The following is a 20,838-nucleotide window of genomic DNA, read 5'->3' as shown; positions in this document are numbered from 1 at the left end:
ATTTTTTTTTTTTACTAGTAATGGCGGTGATCTGCAATTTTTAGTGAGACTGCAACATTGTGGCAGACAGATTGGACACTTTTGAGACTTTTTTGGGACCATTGATATTTATACAGCGATCAGTGCTATAAAACTGCACCGATTACTGTATAAATGTCACTGGCAGGGAAGGGGTTAACACTAGGGGGCGATCAAGGGGTTAAATGTGTTCCCTCTCCTGATCCAGATCTGTCTCTCCTCTCCTGTCAGAATGGGGATTTGTGTGTTTGCACACACAAATCCCAATTTGGCTCTTGTGCCCGTGATCGCGGGTGGCCGGCAGACATCGCGGCCGCCGGCCACGTGCATCAGGTCCCCCTCCATGCAGCGTGTGCCTGCCATGGCTCTTAGCGGAGCCGCCGTACAGGTACGGCGATTCGTGGGAAGGAGTCACTTTGCCAACGTAAATGTGTCTGAGCTGGTCGGCAAGTGGTTAAAGTGCGGAAATCCTTGAGTGTCATCAGGGTCACTGGAATCAGTGTAGCCATTGGAAGCTTTCCCCTCTAATACTGTTCTGGTGACACTGACAACCCAAAATTTTCTTTTACCTTCAATTTTGGGGATAGTGGTAAACAGGACAAATATGAGTTTTTTTCCCTAATGGGGGCACAGAAAGCAATAAAGACCTGACATGTGTTCTAATCCCTCTCCACTTTATTAAAAAAAAGAGAGCATAATGGAGGCTGCCATTTACGAACTTTCCTTTAGAGGATGCTAATTCCCTGGCTGTCATGACACTGGTGTCAGTGGTAATCTGGATCAAGTATGCAGGAGGCAGCCATCTTGGCTGGATCTGGTGACTTGCTGATGCAAGAGCGGAAGCTAGACGTCTGCAGAACAAAAAAAACTTGTTTTGTTTTTTTTTTCGGATAGATATGTCATGTTACTAATTTTGTTTTGTTGATTCATCTAAGAATTTGTTTAGTTTCGTTTAATTTCATTTATAAATTTTCTAACAAATTCCACATTTTCAGAACTATTAGAATTTGGATAGGTCAAAAAATGATAGACCGATTGGAATTCTGTATGAAGAGTACTTGGTTGTTAAGAAACGGGCTGAGAAGTCGGCCACAGCATCCTTAACAACCAATGACACTAGAAAAATTACCTGTTTGCAAAATTTTCTAACAAACTAAGAAAAAGTTTTTTTTTCAACATTTTCGATCTTTATTTGTTTATTAAGCAAAAAAAAAAAACCCAGTGGTGATTAAATACCACCAAAAGAAAGCTCTATTTGTGTGAAAAAGATTTTGTTTGGGTACAGTGTTGCGTGACCACACAATTGTTATTCAAAGCGCGACTGCGCTGAAAGCTGAAAATGAACCTGGGCAGGAAGGGGGTAAAAGTGTCAAGTAGGCAAGTGGTTAAACTTCTCCTTATATGTGTTGCCTCAACATAATGCCGGCAGAACAGGTGATTCTGAAGATGCACACTGAGAGGGGCAAAACACCTTGGGCGGAGTTTCCGGCTTCCAGTGACATCACTACCGACTGTGGAGCGCACTCTGGTTAACTGCACTTCCTAGTCTAGATGCAAAGCTTTTTGCTTTTTATGTGAGTGTTATGCTTGTATCAGTTTATTTACAATAAAAAATAGTACACTATGATGGCCTCTTCTCCCCCTTTTTGTCCATGAAACTGACTGAGTATTATTGACCCTCCGCTGAGGTGAAATGTATAAGGAGAAGTTTAAGATGGTCCAAGAGAGTACCAATATGATTAAGGAGAGGAGCCCAGGAGAAATACCATTTCAGAGCTGGTTTTGATTCTTGTGCTTAGTGCAGAGTGTCATAACCGCCTGGTGCGTGTGGGAGCACCTGGGAGGTCACTAGGCACATAGAAGCACATTAGGAATTCAAGCACTGGCCACTTTCATAATTTTTACTTAGTATTGAAGAAAGAGGACTGTTTATTGTGCACACACAGAGCACTTTTTTGTATATGGTGTTTTTGATAACACATTTATGTGTTATATATTGCATACATTTTTGTACATGTAGGAGGATTGATACCAGTGTGAAAAAGTTCTGCGGTGAAAAGGTAATGATACCTAAAACATGTTTTTAAATATTTCTTACCTTTTGGAGTTTTTTCAAGAGAAGATGTCAAGACATCTGCAATCGTTTCTGTCATAGTGAGTCTGTCCTAAGTCTGTCCTCATTAACATATGATGCAAGAAGCCCATCCCCTACACATTTAACCCTTTGTTCAAATTTAGTTACAATTGACAGTCTGCCTGCTCAGTACAGACAGGGTAAATTGTGGCAAACACAGCCACTCAGACCCCTTCTATTTGTAATTCCTTTATTTTGCAAAGGTCAAATAAAATACAAACATGCAGTGCCTTGCAAAAGTATTCACCCCCTTGGCATTCTTTTTGTGTTTTGTTGCCTCACAACCTGCAATTAACATGGATTGTTTGAGGATTTGCATCATTTAATTTACAGAACATGCCCACAACTTTGAAGATGTTTTTTTTTTATTGTAAAGCAAACAACAAATAGGACAAAATAACAGAAAAAGTCAATGTGCATAACTATTCACCCCCCTAAAGTCAATACTTTGTAGAGCCACCTTTTGTGGCTATCACAGCTCCAAGTCGCTTTGGATAAGTCTCTATGAGCTTGCCACATCTTACCACTGGGATTTTTGCCCATTCCTCCTTGCAAAACTGCTCCAGCTCCTTCAAGTTGGATGGTTTGCGCTTGTGAACAGCAATCTTTAAGCCCGACCACAGATTTTCTATTGGATTGAGGTCTGGGCTTTGACTAGGCCATTCCAACACATTTACATGTTTCCCCTTAAACCACTCATGTGTTGCTTTAGCAGTGTGTTTGGGGTCATTGTCCTACTGGAAGGTGAACCTCCGTCCTAGCCTCAAATCACACACAGAGTGGTACAGGTTTTGCTTAAGAATATCCCTTTATTTAGCACCATCCATCTTTCCCTCAACTCTGTCCAGTTTCCCAGTCCTGCATGCTGAAAAACATCCCCACAGCATGATGCTCCCACCACCATGTTTCACTGTGGGGATGGTGTTCTTTGAGTGATGTGATGTGTTGGGTTTGCGCCAGACATAGCGTTTTCTTTGATGGTCAAAAAGTTCAATTTTAGTCTCATCAGACCAGAGCACCTTCCTCCATACATTTTGAGAGTCTCCCACATGCCTTTTCGCAAACTCAAAACGTGCCATTTTGTTTTTTTCTGAAAGTAATGACTTTCTTCTGCCCACTCTGCCATAAAGCCCAACTCTATGGAGCGTATGGCTTATTGTCCTATGTACAGATACTCCAGTCTCTGCTGTGGAACTCTGCAGCTCCAGGGTTACCTTAGGTCTCTGTGCTGCCTCTCTGATTAATGCCCCCCTTGCCCGGTCCGTGAGTTTTGGTGTACAGCCGTCTCTTGGCAGGTTTGCTGGTGTGCCATGTTCTTTCTATTTGGTTATGATAGATTTGATGGTGCTCCTGGGGATCATCAAAGATTTGGATACTTTTTATAATCTAACCCTAACTTGTATTTCTCAACAACATTGTCCCTTACTTGTTTGGAGAGTTCCTTGGTCTTCATGGCAGTGTTTGGTTAGTGGTGCCTCTTGCTTAGGTGTTGCAGCCTCTGGGGCCTTTCAAAAAGGTGTGTATATGGAATGACAGATCATGTGATGCTTAGATTGCACACAGGTGGACATCATTTCACTAATTATGTGACTTCTGAAGTTAATTGGTTGCACCAGAGCTTTTTATGGGCTTCATAACAAAGGGGGTGAATACATACGCACATGCCAATTATCAGTTTTTTATTTCTGAAAAATAGTTTTATGCATATATTTTTTAATTTTACTTCACCAACTTAGACTATTGTGTTTTGATCCATCACATATAATTCCGATTAAAAAAAACATTGAACTAAAGGCTGTAATAAAATAGGTAAAAAGCCAAGGGGGGGTGAATACTTTTGAAAGGCACTGTACATATAGTCACAGCGTCAATACAATCGCGTTTGTAAAAGACTGACAATAGTTGCCAAAGCAGTAATCAGAGGAAAAGATAGCCAACAAATCAGTCCAAGCCCAGCCCCCTTCTAAACAAAGATAACTATGTAGGATTTTTCCTTGCTTGGGTTGTCCAGACTAGAGCATCTAAAAAAGTTAAGTTGCAATTTTTCAATTTATGCTATGTGAATGGGGACATGTAACAAATACAAAAGAAGTTGCAAGCCTTCTAATGCATCAATAGACCTGCCTTGATTTTAATATTACCATGTAATATATATATATATATATATATATATATATATATATATGAAAGCACATGCACATAGGTTTAATGCCACTTTAAACAGTAATAATTATTGATACTTAGGTTTTTTTTTTATTATTAAAATGATAATGATATTATAAAATGCAATGACTTTGAAAATTGCAGAAGCCAATATAAGAAGTTCTCTGTACCACAATCCAATAAGAGCATGCATTCTGCTCAGTCTGTTTTGCCTTTTAAAGCAGCTAATAATAAAACCTTCCTTGTCTCAGTCTTCATAAAATGTAAAGTTATTAGAGACAGTTACAGCAACCATAAATTACACATCTTGTTTCATACAAATCTCTTAAATTAAATTAATAATGTTTAATAATAGTAATAACAGATTACACCAGACTGTTGGATGAGTACTACGATTTGAAGGTGATAACATGTCCCTCCTTCTTGATGAGTGCCATGAAAATGTCTAACACACCCTCCCAAATAAATATATCATATAAAAAAATATTCTGCATGCCACGTTGTGAAGAGAACATAGCATCCTATTTTCACTACTGGAAAATACAGAATAGCTCTCTGCATTAATATTAGAATTTATTGGAAGGAAATCAACCAGTTGGGGAATGGGGGTGTATGGAACTGGAATCTTAGCGGGAGTTCCTGGTCTGGGTCCATGAACGACAAAAGTATCCATAGAGTGGCTGAACCCAATAGATTTTAAATCAAAATATAGACAGGGGAAGACTGTGCATCTGCCTCCAGGGCCACTATTAGTACTAGCAAAGAGTGTTGCTGGCCATTATTTATTTACTTATCAGGAAAATTGAGTGCATGGCCATGCCTGAAGATTTGCATATTACAAACTGGGGGGGGGGGGGGGGGGGCAACACGCAACATTACATGTAGGAAGGTATTAAAATGTAACTAAACTACAGTCAAAACTTTTTTTTTAACTTTGGATAGAGTGGAGAGGAATTAGAACCCCTGTCAGTTTTTATAGCTCTCTGTGTCCCTGTTAGGGATTTGCCCTCTCTATTTGTCCTGTTTAATGATATTTAAAGTAGAAGTAAATCCAAAATTTTGAGGTTGACATCAGAACAGTAGAAGGGAGATCTTCCAATAGAAACACTAGCTTTGGTGACCCCGGTGACACCCATGGATTTACTCACTTTGGAGGGATTTTCTCTCACTTCCTGTTTTGGCTATGGAACAGGAACTGAAGGGAAGTCTCCCCTGTGTGACACAAATGGCAAAAACCCCTGACGGGTTGTAACCCTCCCTTACTTTATCCAAAATGAAAAAAAAAATTGCCCTTAGTTACACTTATGCGGAACTTTACTCATAACGTGATCAAAAATAATGTTCTTTAGCAAGGAACGTACATTCCACATTATTAACTATGCTACCAAGCTTAGTGTGTGCTGTAAATTGCCTCCAGCATTACTCTTGTTTCTTCTTGCTGGACAATGGAGACAAGGAAACACCAGCTCCAGATGAGTGAATCCAGGTGAACTGAAATGAGGACTCCTCCCACGGGTGCAAGCTACGGCTCGCCTGCTGTGCAAAGTGTATGGAAGAAGAAGTGCCTGCACACCGAAGTAACCAAAAAGTTATTTTATTTAACTTCTATAATAAGGTAATAAGTCACACACCACAGGACAGTAGCAAGTGCATCAGGTAGATATGTTTCACACGATTGCATTGTGCTTATTCGTTACCCTGAAATGTTCCACTGACCTTCCTTAAATAGGACCTCCCCCTGTGTGGAGCACAGGTATGAGGAATATCAGCGGAACTTTTTGTATGTCTCAGTTGTGTGTGTATAGATCATCCTAAAAACAATCAAGTCACATCAATAGACAAAGAATAACAAATACTGTACATAACTGAAAACTAACAATTTGACAGACCAAAAACAGACCAAAAAGATTTTCAATCCAAAATTGTTTTTGAATTGACTATATGAAAGAAAAATATTAACATGTAATTAAAGAGAAAATAAAGAAAAATAAAAAAAAAAGGAAAAGAAAATACAAAAAACAGTGATTGTTATTTATATTGAAAAAAATTTGAAAAATATATGTAACCTATACATAGACTAAACCCAACAGTATGTCGGGATAAGAACATAGGAAAATATTTAATGAAACCAAAAATATAAAAACATACACACGCACATATAATATGTGCAGAAAACTTTAATTATATCTCAAAAAATAAAGAATAACCTGTAAAAGCAGGTGGTAAAAGGATATGGATGGAAGTATATGGCTACATGACTGTGTATTGTGCAAAAACCTATATACAAGCACCCACAGATACCAAATAATTGAAAAAGAATACAAAAAGGGGATACAAAAAAGAAATTACACGAGAATACACAGTACATTGATCCAGAAAAGACCTTATCTTATCAGGAGAGAAGAGCATCGGATAAAATATTATTCATAAAAATGTCTCACATCCAATTCAAAATTTAAGCCCATGATGTGAATGTGTGTCTGTAAATGAAATATTCAATACACTTCCCTCCGGCACAATCTCCGGAATGCATCACCTCCCCTGTTGGAATCTTGTCTATGACTTGGACCTGCAAATTGGACCCGCATGATCTCCCGCATGATTTGTTTCACAACATTTGTTGATTCATTCTTGTCAATGCTGTACCTGTACGTGTGTTCGTAAAATCTGTCCCGTAGGCGCCTGGTGGTATTACAATTGAAAAAGGAGTCTATATTGCACTCCTTCCCGTTGACCTTAGAACAGAATTTGTTGCCTCCAAGGACATGTGCACAGCACGGACACTCCGTGGCACCACACCTATAGTTCCCCTTGCAATGTAACCAAGTAAGGGAATAGGTTTCTATGAAAGAAACTAGGGGATAGATACTGTCCTAAGTTGGGTGCCCGACGGGGCACTACATTGATCCCTGTTTTCAAAATCTCAGCACAGACATCATCTACATACAAGATGGGTAGATATTTATAAATTATATTTTTTATAGAATTAAATTCTGTACTGAAGGGGGTGGTGATGGTAAGTCTAAGTCCCATGCTATACTCCTCTGGCCATGGGTATTTTTGTGACTATTATGCCGCGTACACACGGTCGGACTTTTCGTCTACAAAAGTCCGACAGCCTGTCCGACAGACTTCCTGCGGACTTTCGGCGGACTTGCAGCAGACTTTCTAACGAACGGACTTGCCTACACACGACCACACAAAAGTCCGACGGATTCGTACGTGATGACGTACACCGGACTAAAATAAGGAAGTTCATAGCCAGTAGCCAATAGCTGCCCTAGCATGGGTTTTTGTCCGTCGGACTAGCACACAGACGAGCGGATTTCGGGGTCCGTCGTAGTTACGACGTAAAGATTTGAAGCATGTTTCAAATCTAAAGTCCGTCGGATTTGAGGCTGAAAAAGTCTGCTGAAAGTCCGGAGAAGCCCACACACGATCGGATTACCAGCCAGCTTTAGTCCGTCGGCGTCCGTTGGACTTTTGTAGATGAAAAGTCCGACCGTGTGTACGCGGCATTAGTGTTAAGTCATTCCTATTTTTCCCTCTAGCAATAGACAGAGCTCTATCAATCATACACCTAGGATAACCCTCTGCAAAAAACGCCTATAAAGAGAGGAGGCTTCATGTTCAAAAGCAGCATCACTGCTGCATATCCGCCTCACTCTCATGTCAGCTAGGAGATATTGTCTACCCACTCCAAATTTTTAACTGTGTGTAACAAATGATTAGTATCTTTTAGATAACCAGGCAACAATACCACCACAGGCTGCATCTGTTTGTCCATCCACTGCCCAAGTCTTTCATTCAGGGACCCAATTCCCAATATGATCAGTCTCCCATGTAGTGGTTTTAATCCTTTATGCATCTTGGGCAAGTGGTAAAAATTAGACAGAACAGGGAATTCAGGGAACAAAGCATCTGCTTCTTTTTGGTTAAAGAGTCCCAGTTTAATCCCTCTATTGACTAGTCTAGACAAGAGGGTCATGAATCTCTTTGTTTGATCATCTATATAGGTACTGGTGTCTGACAATTGGAGAATGGCTTCTGCCCTATAATCTTCCACATTCATAACCATGACAAGGCCCCCCTTATCAGAGTTACGAATTATGATAGATTAGTCCTCTTCTAAATTTTTTAGGGATCGACGGTCACCTTTAGTTAAGTTATCCCGCCAATCTGTCTGTCTGCCCATAGAGGACTGGGCTAGAGATGTCAGGTCCCGCTCCATCGATTTTTTGAATTGATTCATCTCGGGGGTGCGGGAATTGACTGTATAGAAGTCTGTTCTAGTCTTGTACTTAACTGATTGTGCTCTACCTTCATTAGACCTAGATATATCCGTCAAATGGCCCTCTTGTGATAGATCTTCAAGATCTCTAATAGCGCAAAGCTCTATATAGGTATACTCATTTAAATGGGACATGCCATCATGAGGCTCAAACACATAAACATGTTCTGTACCATCTGTTGTAAAATAATGTTTTTTAATGGTGAGATTCCTAACAAATCTATTAATATCCAAAACGGTGTCAAATAGATCAAAATGTCTACATGGACAGAAAAAGTGTCTCACCAATGGTGAGGATTCTATTAGAGAGATTAAGGACATTAAAAGTTTGTGGAGGCTCCATTAAATCTTTTTGGGTTGACGCTGGGATGGATGGCTTTTCTGCTCCCCAGAATTCCAGAATTTCTGTTTCTTGCCTCCCCTGCGTGTTCTTTTGTGTCTTTTTTGCCGCCCCTTCTTGTTCTGTCTATGCCTCTGTCGCCCATTTTTTGGCTGGATCGGAGTGTGTGTCCCCTCCTGTGGATCAGGGGTCATGATTTGCATAGATAACCCCTCTGAATCAGAAGTAGCCAAAGTCTCATCCACAAATTCTGTGTCCATATCTGAAAAACTTTTTGGTCTCCGGTAGCAAGGTGGATGGTCCCTTTGTGGCGACAGCTTCCCCTCTACTTCTGACCACAACTGGTTCCCCGGCCGGTAGAACCATTACTTCCGGTTTGACTACAAGCCTGCAGTCCCAACCCTGCACTACTTCTGGATAGGCTCTCAGATAGCCTAGCAGCCAGATGTCCCCGGGATAGGCCTTAGGTTTCTGGCCTAGCAGCCTGGTGCAATACCACACACGTCCACCCAGACAGCCGTCCAGGTGGCACAGAACCTGACCTGACTCCACCTAAATAAATAGGCTCTCCCAGCAGACCAAGGGACCCAAGAAAATCCCTGCCCATGTCCTTGTCTTATCTAATGTCACCAGATACCGGCTGTGACGGATCCTATCCCACACTCCACTGAGTGCCTCCGTCAATAAAACCGCTTCCTCCAGTATGACCATCAGAGAGATATAATATTATAGCTGCATTAAATACAAGTCTAGTCGATAATAGCTTGTAGAATCTTGACTGCTTTATTGGGCAGAATACAGCCTTTTTATAGACATTTAACACAAGGGGTTAGATAACGAGGTAGGGCTGACTCATGGACACTCCCCCCCTCCCCTCTAGCAAAAACTTAAAAGACAATAATATAATTAACATGTTAATTAACACAACACTTAAGGCAGACCTGGTGACCAGACAGTTTGTCTCTGTAGGTTAATGTGATCAGCTCTTTCAAGAATCATATATTGTTCAGAATAAACAAGAATAGTCTTTGGGCAAGTCCAAAAAAATAAAAGATTAATATAGAAATACCAAATAACAGGGTGAATGTGGACAGAAAAAGGTCCTTGCAGCCTGTGTCCGGGACACCGGCCATATAGCGACAGAATAGAGAAGTACAGCAATTCCAGAATTAGGGCAAAATCAATTTACCTCCTAACAATTGACCAAGGCAACTATCATTTGGCAAATAAATTTAATAGCAACCCTGCCTAAACATCAGGGTGCTACATCGGGATTAATTACAATTTACAGTGATCTTGCGCATATCCTATAATCTTCCATATACAAAGTGAATCATCAACAGTGGCAATGTTCATCCAATAAATAGTGACAAAAATAATTAAATATGTGCAGTGAAGTCCATACAAGAATATTCCAATTGCTCAAGATAGTGCAAATGGGGGACAAAATAATAACTTGGTGTTTTCTCAAATAAGTGAAACCACTGACACCACACCACTGTGCTCACAGAACTCTCACCTCAGAGGGATAAATCATATGCCTTGGATCGTAATCCAATAGAGAACGATAAACTCCCCTTCCAGGATTCAGGATCACCAATAGTGTATTACCATTAAAAAGGATTTTAGTAAACTTAAAAGTACCTGCTTACATGAATGAAGAAAAATTGTGCCAAAGAAAGACAAACATTCAGCGTTCACGCCACCTCTCACAGTAAACCATTTCCCATCTTTCTCCATGCTCAACAAGCACTGTGGCACCATACCATGGCACACATTAAGTGGTGCACATTCTTTAGCCCACAGAAATCTGCCCCTACCATGTCTATATATCCATATAGTCCAAGGGTATGTACTTGAGCAGCAAATGAATAGGGACCCGATTTTTTTTTAACCCACAAGGGCTCTTTGGTTACTATATGCATTGATGTATCTTGGCCTAGACCGACAAGGCCCAGGTCTGGGGCGGCACTTTACAGGGGGCGGCATGAAAAGAGTCCCCACTGGCTTGTGCAGTGCCGTTCTTAAATCGGCTATACCGATGCCGGTATGCGGGTGGCCAGCGTTCCACAACCGGGGGTGTGCCGCTTCTAGTTTTGAATGTCCTAACATCACAGCGGACCTCTCACCTGAGTTCTTAGCTACAGAGTAACAGATGCCATGTCGGGAGAGTCTGGGGGAGAAAGTCAGCTGACGGGAAGGAGCTAGTAGACTGAAGGGGGAGGAGCTCTCTACTACTGTGTGAGGAGACCCCATGTCGGGAGAGGTGCAATGGAGACATATGAAGGGAGCCAGGCAGGCAGTAAGTACCCACCCAGGCTGAAAGGAACACCACACCAGATGAGTGGAAATTGCAGGACAACTACCTAGCTGCCAAAGGGCTTCTAATTTGGGTAGTGGGAATGGTGTAGATGCAAGGGAATCTGAGATGGTCAGCTACACTTAGGAGGTAGGTAGTAATACTTTCCTGCAAACCTTTGGGTGATCACAATCTAATATATATACTGTATATACTTGAAACCCCTGAGGGCTTTCGAGCTTGCAATGGTGCATATGGTAATGCTATTAGAAAATCTTCCATGACTTACCATAGATATCAGCTACAGGTAATCTATAAAGGAGGTAGGTGTTAATGCTTATACCATAGCTGACTAGATTATATAGTGTGGGGTACCCAGGGTAGAAGGAAAGCTACACTATTTGGCACTTATCTAGCTGCCAAAAGGCTTTTAATCTAGAGATGGTGCAAACACAAGGGACACTGACATAGTCACCTATATCTGGCAAGTAGGTAGTAGGACTCTCTTGCAATCCTATGCTTGTGTCAGTTGTACATATTAAGGAAACTTAATCGTATTTCTGTTGATTGCTGATGAGAAAAATAAACAGATGGATTTATTTGTTCCTGTCCCCAATCCTTCCTTTGCTCAATGCCTTCATCACTGTGCTAAATGTTTTCTGCTGCACCACTGGTAAGCTTATATCCTCTTAGTCCTCTCCATAAATTTAGCAGAAATGTGTGCTTAAAGTAGAACTATAGGCAACATGATTTTATTTTTCATTTTGGATAAAGTGAGGGTTATAGCCCCTGTCAGTTTATTTTTTACCATCTGTGTCCCATTGCGGAGATTTCCCTTAATTTCCTGCCCTATAGCAAAACAGGAAGTGAGAGGAATTCTCTGCAAATTCACCACTTACAGACCGCCCGCCGTCCGTTTTACGTCACTACTTTGAAAAGGAATAGCGTTGTTATGGCAGCAGCTAGCTGCCATAACCCCGGTATCCTCTTCTTCAGTGGGCAGTCCGCTTCAAGATAAAAGTAGTTTCTGCGGCAGATTCACTGTGAGATCACTATTATCGGCAGCGGGAGAGTGCCCCCCCATCCCGCCGCTCTCTAGTGCCCTCCTCTGCTTACTGGCAGTGGCGGAGGCAATCGTGTCTTGTCCCTGGCTTGGCATGGAGACAAGTGAGGGGAAGATGGCCCCCACCCGTCTCCATAACACTTCAGGGCGGAAACGACGTCAAAACGTCACTTCCGCCCATAGCACTTAAAGGAACATTATTTTTTTTCAAATAACATTAAAAAAAAAAAATCTTTTTTTTATTGCATTTAAGTGTAAATATGAAATCTGAGATCTTTTTGACCACCAGATCTCATATTTAAGAGGTTCTGTCGTGCTTTTTTCTATTACAAGGGATGTTTACATTCTTTGTAATAGGAATAAAAGTGACACAACAGTGTAAAAAAATAAAATAAAAGGTAAAAAAATATTAAAGAATAAATACATTTTTTAAATGCGTCCCATCCGGCCGAGCTCGTGTGCAGAAGTGAACACATACATGAGCAGTGCCCGCATATGAAAACGGTGTTCAAACCACACATGTGAGGTATCGCCGCGATCGGTAGAGCAATAATTCTAGCCCTAGACCTCCTCTGTATGTGTAAACATGTAACCTGTAGAATTTTTTGAACGTTGCCTATGGAGATTTTTAAGGGTAAACATTTGTCGCCATTCCACGAGCGGGCTCAATTTTGAAGTGGGACATGTCAGGTATCAATTTACTCGGCGTAACATTATCTTTCACAATATAAAAAAAAAAAATTGGGCTAACTTTACTGTTTTATTTTTCAACTAAGAAAAAATAACTTTTTAAAAAAAAAAAGTGCGCTTATAAGACCACTGCGCAAATACGGTGTGACAGAGTATTGCAATGACCGCCATTTTATTCTCTAGGGTGCTAGGAAAAAAAATATATAATATTTGGGGGTTCTAAGTAATTTTATAGCAAGAAAAATGTTTTTAACTTGTAAACACCAAATCTCAGAAAGAGGCTCAGTCCTTAAGGAAATGCATTAATCCCCCCAAGGCCCCCAGAACTAGTGTCCCACTGGAAAATGTAAGGCCCTAAACAGGAAGGGGTGTGGCTTTGACAGGAAGGGGGGGTCATATTTAAATTAGGGGTGCACGTGTTTAGTCAGGCCTAGGGCAGCACAAAACCTAAATACACCACTGACTATATCTTCCACTGACACTGTTTATAATTACATGAGTGCTGTTCTGTGCATAGTATAGCACTCCTACAATAACATCCATCATGCTTTACTCATCAACAAGCAATATTGTATGCCATCTTAAAATAGATCCTTACAGCCCTGGGCCAATGGTTTGTGTATAAACCACTGCAAAAGAGGAAGCTCTGTAAGACAAGCTCATTGTGGTAAAGTAATTGAGGACAAACATCTCAAGTATCCTAATAATTGGAACCTGTAACCATGTGAAACTTATATAACACAGTTCCCTTACTGGAAGCAACCCTTATTCATTGAGCCTTGCCAAGATGGTAATTGAAACAATCACTGACGCTAACACAAAATGTTTTAAATGAGCTCCAATGAATTAAAAGCAAAGATATAACAATTCAAACTAAATTAATCATTTTCTCTCTTTGCTTTGAATATCCATAAAATGGATAATGGCAGAAATACGTCAATTAAATTTTATGGCCTGTACCAGCTCCAACTCTTTCATCCTAAAGTGAGCTATTCTGTATAATTGTGGTGTTAGGTCATTATTTGCAGTCAAAGTGGGATTGACGTAAAGAAAGAGACAGAATAGAACAAAGTCCACGTGTAAATAGTTGGAATCCATTTTTTATCAGCTGACAGCTTATTTTGTAACTTCCCCTTCTGTGCCAGTTCCCCATAAACGTTTACTGTACAAACTAAGGACTGTCGGCATGGACCATAGGGTGAGTACATGGATTGAAAACTGGCTACAAGGGCGAGTTCAGAGGGTGCCGATTAATGGGGAGTACTCGGAATGGTCCCCAGGGTTCTGTGCTGGGACCAATCCTATTTCATTTATTCATATGACCTGGAGGATGGGATAAACAACTCAATCTCTGTATTTGCGGACGATACCAAGCTAAGCAGGGCAATAATTTCTCCGCAGGATGTGGAAACCTTGCAAAAAGATCTGAACAAATGAATGGGGTGGGCAACTACATGGCAAATGAGGTTTAATGTAGAAATATGTAAAATAATGCATTTGGGTGGCAAAAATATGAATGCAATCTATACACTGGGGGGGAGAACCTCTGGGGGAATCTAGGATGGAAAAGGACCTGGGGGTCCTAGTAGATGATAGGCTCAGCAATGACATGCAATGCCAAGCTGCTGCTAACAAAGCAAACAGAATATTGGCATGCATTAAAAAAGGGATCAACTCCAGAGATAAAACGATAATTCTCCCACTCTACAAGACTCTGGTCGGGCTGCACCTAGAGTATGCTGTCCAGTTCTGGGCACCAGTCCTCAGGAAGGATGTGCTGGAACTGGAGAGAGTCCAGAGAAGGGCAACAAAACTAATAAAGGGTCTGGAGGATCTTAATTATGAGGAAAGGTTACAAGCACTGAACTTATTCTCTCTGGAGATGAGGGGATATGATTTCAATGTACAAATACTGTACTGGTCACCCCACAATAGGGAAAAAAAATTTCCTCAAAGGAATTTAAAAAGACACGCGGCCATTCACTAAAATTAGAAGATAAGCGGTTTAACCTTAAACTGCATAGAGGGTTCTTTACTGTAAGAGCTGTAAGGATGTGAAATTCTCTTCCACAGGCGGTGGTTTCAGTGGGGAGCATCGATAATCTCAAAACTATTACATACAACATACAATGTGATATTGACATAAAAGCACACAAACAGGTTGGACTTGATGGACTTGTGTCTTTTTTCAACCTCACCTACTATGTAACTATGTACCAATTTAAGATTCATTAAAGGAGTTGTAAAGGCAGAAGGTTTATTATCCTAATGCATTCTATGCCTCCCCAGCACCCCCTAATACTTACCTGAGCCCCATCTCTATCGAGCGATGTCCAAGAATCCTTCAGCTGTCCTGAACTCTCCCTCCTGATTGGCTGAGACACAGCAGCGGTGCCATTGACTCCCACAGCTGTCAATCAAAGTCAGTTAGCCAATCAGGGGAAAGAGGGGCGGGGAAAACAACAGCTCCGTGTCTGAATGGACACACAGAGCTGCAGCTCGGCTCGGGTGCCCCCATAGCAAACTGCTTGCTGTGGGGGCACTCGACAGGAGGGAGGGGCCAAGAGCAGCAAATAGGCACCCAAGAAGAGGAGGATCCAGACTGCTCTGTGCAAAACCAACTACACAGAGGAGGTAAGTATAACATGTTTGTTATTTGAAAAAAAAAAAAAAACAAGCCTTTACAATCACTTTCATTTATTTCAACTAGTGGATCTTGGACTCTGGACGGAATTAAAGCAGTTCCAGTCCCCCAAGTCAAAAATGTTTTTAATTCTCCGCTGTAATTTGGTCCACTTTATATGTAACATTTAAATAGTATTATTAGTGTAGTCCTTTTATTTTAGGGTTATGGATCTCGGAAGCAGGCAGGGTCCACTGTGGGCATCTGAAGCCCTCTTGTATTTCCGGGATTCGGTGCAGCTGGCTACCCAGCATGCACCTCCTGATCCTGCGCCTGTGCAGTAATGCCACCATGCGCCGCTCCTTCCTTCTGACACGTTGTTATAACAATGGCGGCGCTGGCAGAAGTTCCCGCCTGTCAATCAGTGGACATCACGTTCACGTGATCCTCCCGTTCGCGACATTTCCACATGAGATTTTGGTATTAGGCGACTCCCATGGACTCCTGGGATACATAACACCGATATCCCAGGTGTTCATGGGAAGCACCTAATTACATCACTGCCTAGGTGGCCGAGCTGGAAGTGAGCCAGAAGATATTGAATTAAAGGTATTTAGAAAATAAAATAATAAGTTACCATTTAATAATGAAATGGGGATGGACTTTGGATTTATTAAAAGTAAAAAAATGAGTGGAACTCCACTTTAAGTTAGCCCAACATGGTTTTTCTTTTTATGGCTCAGTGAACCCTAAAACAACTTCTTGGAGGTCTGATCAGTTTTCTAAAATACTAGAATGAAACTGTCAATAAACAAAACATTAAAGCCCAAGTTTGTGTGGTTTTTAAAAAAAAAGTTCTTGCTATTCAGCACCAGGGGCATAACTTACCTGTATCCAAGTGTGTCCCGTGTCTGGATGGCTGCTGCACAGTGGAGAAGTCTTCTAAACTGTGCTACAGCGCTGATCTTCTAGCATTGCTGGGGTTAACACTAGCTGCGAGTGAGTTGTACCGCTCGCCTGCTCCATCCACCCATTTCCATTTCCATTATTCATAAAGCTTCTACTATTCTTCCCCAGAAAGCAAAATGTTCTGTAAATTAGGGGCAGGCAAAAGAGAGAATACTACCAGTCCTATGAATGGAGGAGGCAGGAAGAAGACCAGGGCTGTGGGGAGAATGCGGCGGCAGTAGAAGATTTCTACACTATCCAGCTGGGTCACGCTTCATTGCAGGGAAGTTATGCCCCTGATGCTGTATAGCAAATAAATTAATACATTTAACTAAACTTCAGCTTTAACCACTTCAGCGCCGGAAGGTTTACCCCCCTTCATGACCAGGCCATTTTTTGCGACACGGCACTGCGTTACTTTAACTGATAGTCGCACGGTCGTGTGCCGCTATACCCAAATAAAATGTTTGTCCTTTTTTTCCCACAAGTAGAGCTTTCTTTTGATGGTATTTGATCACAATATGGAGTAGACACGGCAGGGTCTTGTGGAAAAGGATAGGGGTAAGCTTTCTTTATTATAAATAGCCCCCCAATAGAAGCTTGCATATAATAAACATGAGATGCTTGTAAATAGCTTGTGGAGACCTTGGGTTAAAATGTGGGCACTATCAGTGTTTGAATAGTGCAGGCATCTAGGTTTCAAGGGCTCCAAAACTGTCCTTCCCTATATTTTGAATGTACTGACTGGAACCTGCAAGTGTCTAGTCTTCATTGTTAAGATTGGTGTCAGGGATTACAGAATATCACTTTAAAAGCACTTTCTATTTTTTTTTTTTCATATTTTAGATTTTATTTAGTTAAAAAAAAATGTAAATGGGTATAAAAGGAACTGCAAGAGTGAAATAGCACAGAGTACCTACCAAGTTAAATACAAAGATACCGTAGATATGTACCTTTCCATAGACTTAAATGCCAACCAACTTGTCCAAGCCTGACAGAATTCAGAAGATGTGTCATTTATAACGTGTTATATCTTTTATAGTGCAGTACTGATCTACTGTTAGTAGCCATTGTTCCCTTACTGCAAGCATAGTGGGTTATTTTTAATATGAAGGGTTTTACATTTTTGTGCCATGGAAAAAACTGAATTAGGGACTTCTGATGATTTATAAGACTCCCATGTGTAGTGAACCAGCAAGGTCAATAGGTCTCATTCCAAAGTAAATCCTGTTATGAAATTTTTTTTAAAAAAGCATACACACATTTAAATTGTTTTTCATATTATGTCTCTTCCAGGAAGACAGTTCAAAAAATGACAGGGACAGACTAAAACCATCACATGAGAACATGAGGACAGCTGATATTTGTGCTTTAGATTAGATGTTTGTTCCTCGTGGTCTGGAGATTCTACGCATTTGGTCCCTCTCCAGAATCACATAAAGCTGTATAGACAGACAGAGATTTGCTGTGTTGGGGACGACATTTTACGAGATTGCAGACACCTAAAGCTCTACTTATGACTACAAATCCATAATTAAGTACGGCCAACTTAATATTCACAGACACCGGCATCTGATACATTGATGGACACTAACACCCTCAGAGGATTAGTGAAGCTGAACTCAGTCAGTCTGACTTCTGGAGCAGACATCAGGAGCTAGCGGCTCTCACTGTCTGCTGTCATCTCTGTTATACAGATAACATTCATAGTATGGCCGTACAATAGGTCTGCTATCTGTTCTTTATAAAATACTTAATGAGTGGCTATGATTTAAAGTGGATCTATAGTCTTTTTTATTTTAGTTCGGTAGCACACTTTGCATAGGCGTTGTTTTTCACTGATTCTCACAGTTCAGTGCTTGATGTCTCAATGGCCAATCATCAAGTCGTAGCTTGGAGGTGAAGGTGGTGGTGGTAGGGGTTATGGCTAGCCACTTGCAACTCTCAACCTGCATATTGCTCAAGATGATTTGGGAGTGTTGGATGGAGAAGTGGGTGGTGGTGGGGAACACCTTCTGGTGTCTTTTAGCTTTACTTTCCTTAGTTAAGTTGTACTTTCTCTGTAGCAGTGCTAAGCTTTAAATACATTTTTACTTTGGTGTGTTGGTCAACCCCTTGCAACTATCAACCATCAGCATATTGCACAAGGGGATTTTGTGGATGTTGGGCAGAGAAATGGATGGTGGTGGGGAGCACCTTATGGTGTCTTTCAGCTTTACTTTCTTTAGTTTGGATGTGCTTTCTGTGTTTTAGGTTAATTTGGTGTGATTTAAATTATCTTCACAGTTGGCCCATCTCCACCCTCCCAATCACAATAGGTACACATATCAAAAACTGTATAATGATCCTGTTTCTGTATTCTGCTCAAATAAAAACCAGACAAGGAGGAAGGCTAGCTTGCCTGAAAATACAAAATTATGTTTGAGTGGAGTGTTCCATTAACGTGAACATGTTTTTATGACACTGTATCCTTGGAATTCTCTAAAGATTCACTGAAAGCTTTGCAGGCAATCTGGAGTTTGTGAATTTTAGTTAGCTAGGGCAGTAGGAGAACTGTGGTTTGAAGATAATGCTTTGCTGAGGTACAGATTAATAGCATATATCAAATAGCATTTGTTCTCTAGAAGACTCAAGCATCATAACAATATTTAAACTACAGCACGTGTGACCAAGTGCTAGCTAAAAACTTGAAATGGCTGCATATTGTTGTGCCTCCTTTAAAGTTTTATAAACACTAGTTTATTTTCATTTTATAATTCAATTACAATACTATCTATCTTTGGAAAGAATGTTGGAGGGTATGAACTTCTGTTATGTTCTTGTTGCTGTCTATTTCGCCACCAGGGATCTTCATCTTCTCTGTCCTGGTGAACAAAGCTCCGATACAGAAAATGATGGGAAATCCAACATTTTATAATTGCAATATAAATAAAGGAGAATTTTTGCAATGGGGAAGCCTACTCCAGTTACAACTCTGTAAAAGTGGATTTCCTCTCACTTTTTTAGAGTTCCTCTTATTTCCTGTTGAGTGTCTGGGACAGGAAGTGAAGGAAAAACTCTGACAGGGATTTTAACCACATTCTCAAATAAGATACCAAAAAAAAAACTGCTGTACCAACTAATGTTTATCAAAGTTCAGAACTTTATGCCTACTCCAATATATATAGAAAAAAACAGCTACCCCAAAGCAGTGTATATATCGCTTAAATATTATCTTAAGTAAACAAAATCAAGCAAGGGTTTGAGATTGCAAGGGCCTAGGCACCAACCCACACAACTGGTGGACTTGTCCTGCAATTAGGACATTTTGGTCAGAAATCTTTTCTATAATATCCATACTATTAGGTACTGCTATTCTCCCTGACCCCTTGATAGCTCTATTTAATTAACACCCTCAAGAAATCACAAAGGCACAATTTTAACTTCTACTACAAATCACGACCGCCTCCAAACAAACCATCACCATGGCTTAGAAGAAACCCAAACTTTGCCGCACAGAGATTCAAAACAAGGTTACCCAAGCTATGATCTATGGACAAATCAAGGCCACATTCCAGGACAGAATCTCCAAATATACAAAGATATGGCAGCCATGGGTAGATAATCATTTCAGACCTGGTCTTGAAGCTTCTCCTCTAGAGCCCTGAATTAATTTTCTGTTAACAACTGCCACTATTAACCTACAGAAACCAACATAGTGGATCCTCGGAAAGTCCCAGAAACCCTCCTTCCCTTCCCAGTTTGATGCACTAATGCTAAGAATATCTAAGAAGGACTAATACACGTATGTTATCTATCTGTACACTTTTATTTTGTTCTATAGAAGTTCACGGAATTATCTATTATTCTGTAACACACAAAACCCCTTCTTAGTACAGTTATTGTTATTGGATCCAAACGGTAGCCTACCAAAACTTTTCAAACAAGATATTGAACAAGAAAAATCCAGGAAGGTTTGTAGTTTTTAAATCAATATTGCTAAATATTATATATACAGTAATTTGATAGACTAACCATCAACATACATATGTGTTACAATGAATACAGAACCTACAGTACTTGCAGTGTATGATCCTTCACAGCTCAATTTTGATTATTTTCAATGTTACCACCAAGACTACTCAGTGATTGATACAGTTGTAGCACTTCCTGTATTTGGAGAGGAAGTTTCCAGTTTTCAGAACCTGATTAATACAATGATTTGTTCAAATGCATATAAGTGAATGAGACTCCTCTACCTGTATCCTCCTCCCTCCATACAGCTGCATC

This window comes from Aquarana catesbeiana, linkage group LG01 (genome assembly GCF_042186555.1).
Source record: "Aquarana catesbeiana isolate 2022-GZ linkage group LG01, ASM4218655v1, whole genome shotgun sequence".
NCBI lineage: Eukaryota > Metazoa > Chordata > Amphibia > Anura > Ranidae > Aquarana > Aquarana catesbeiana.
This window is presented reverse-complemented; position numbering follows the sequence as displayed.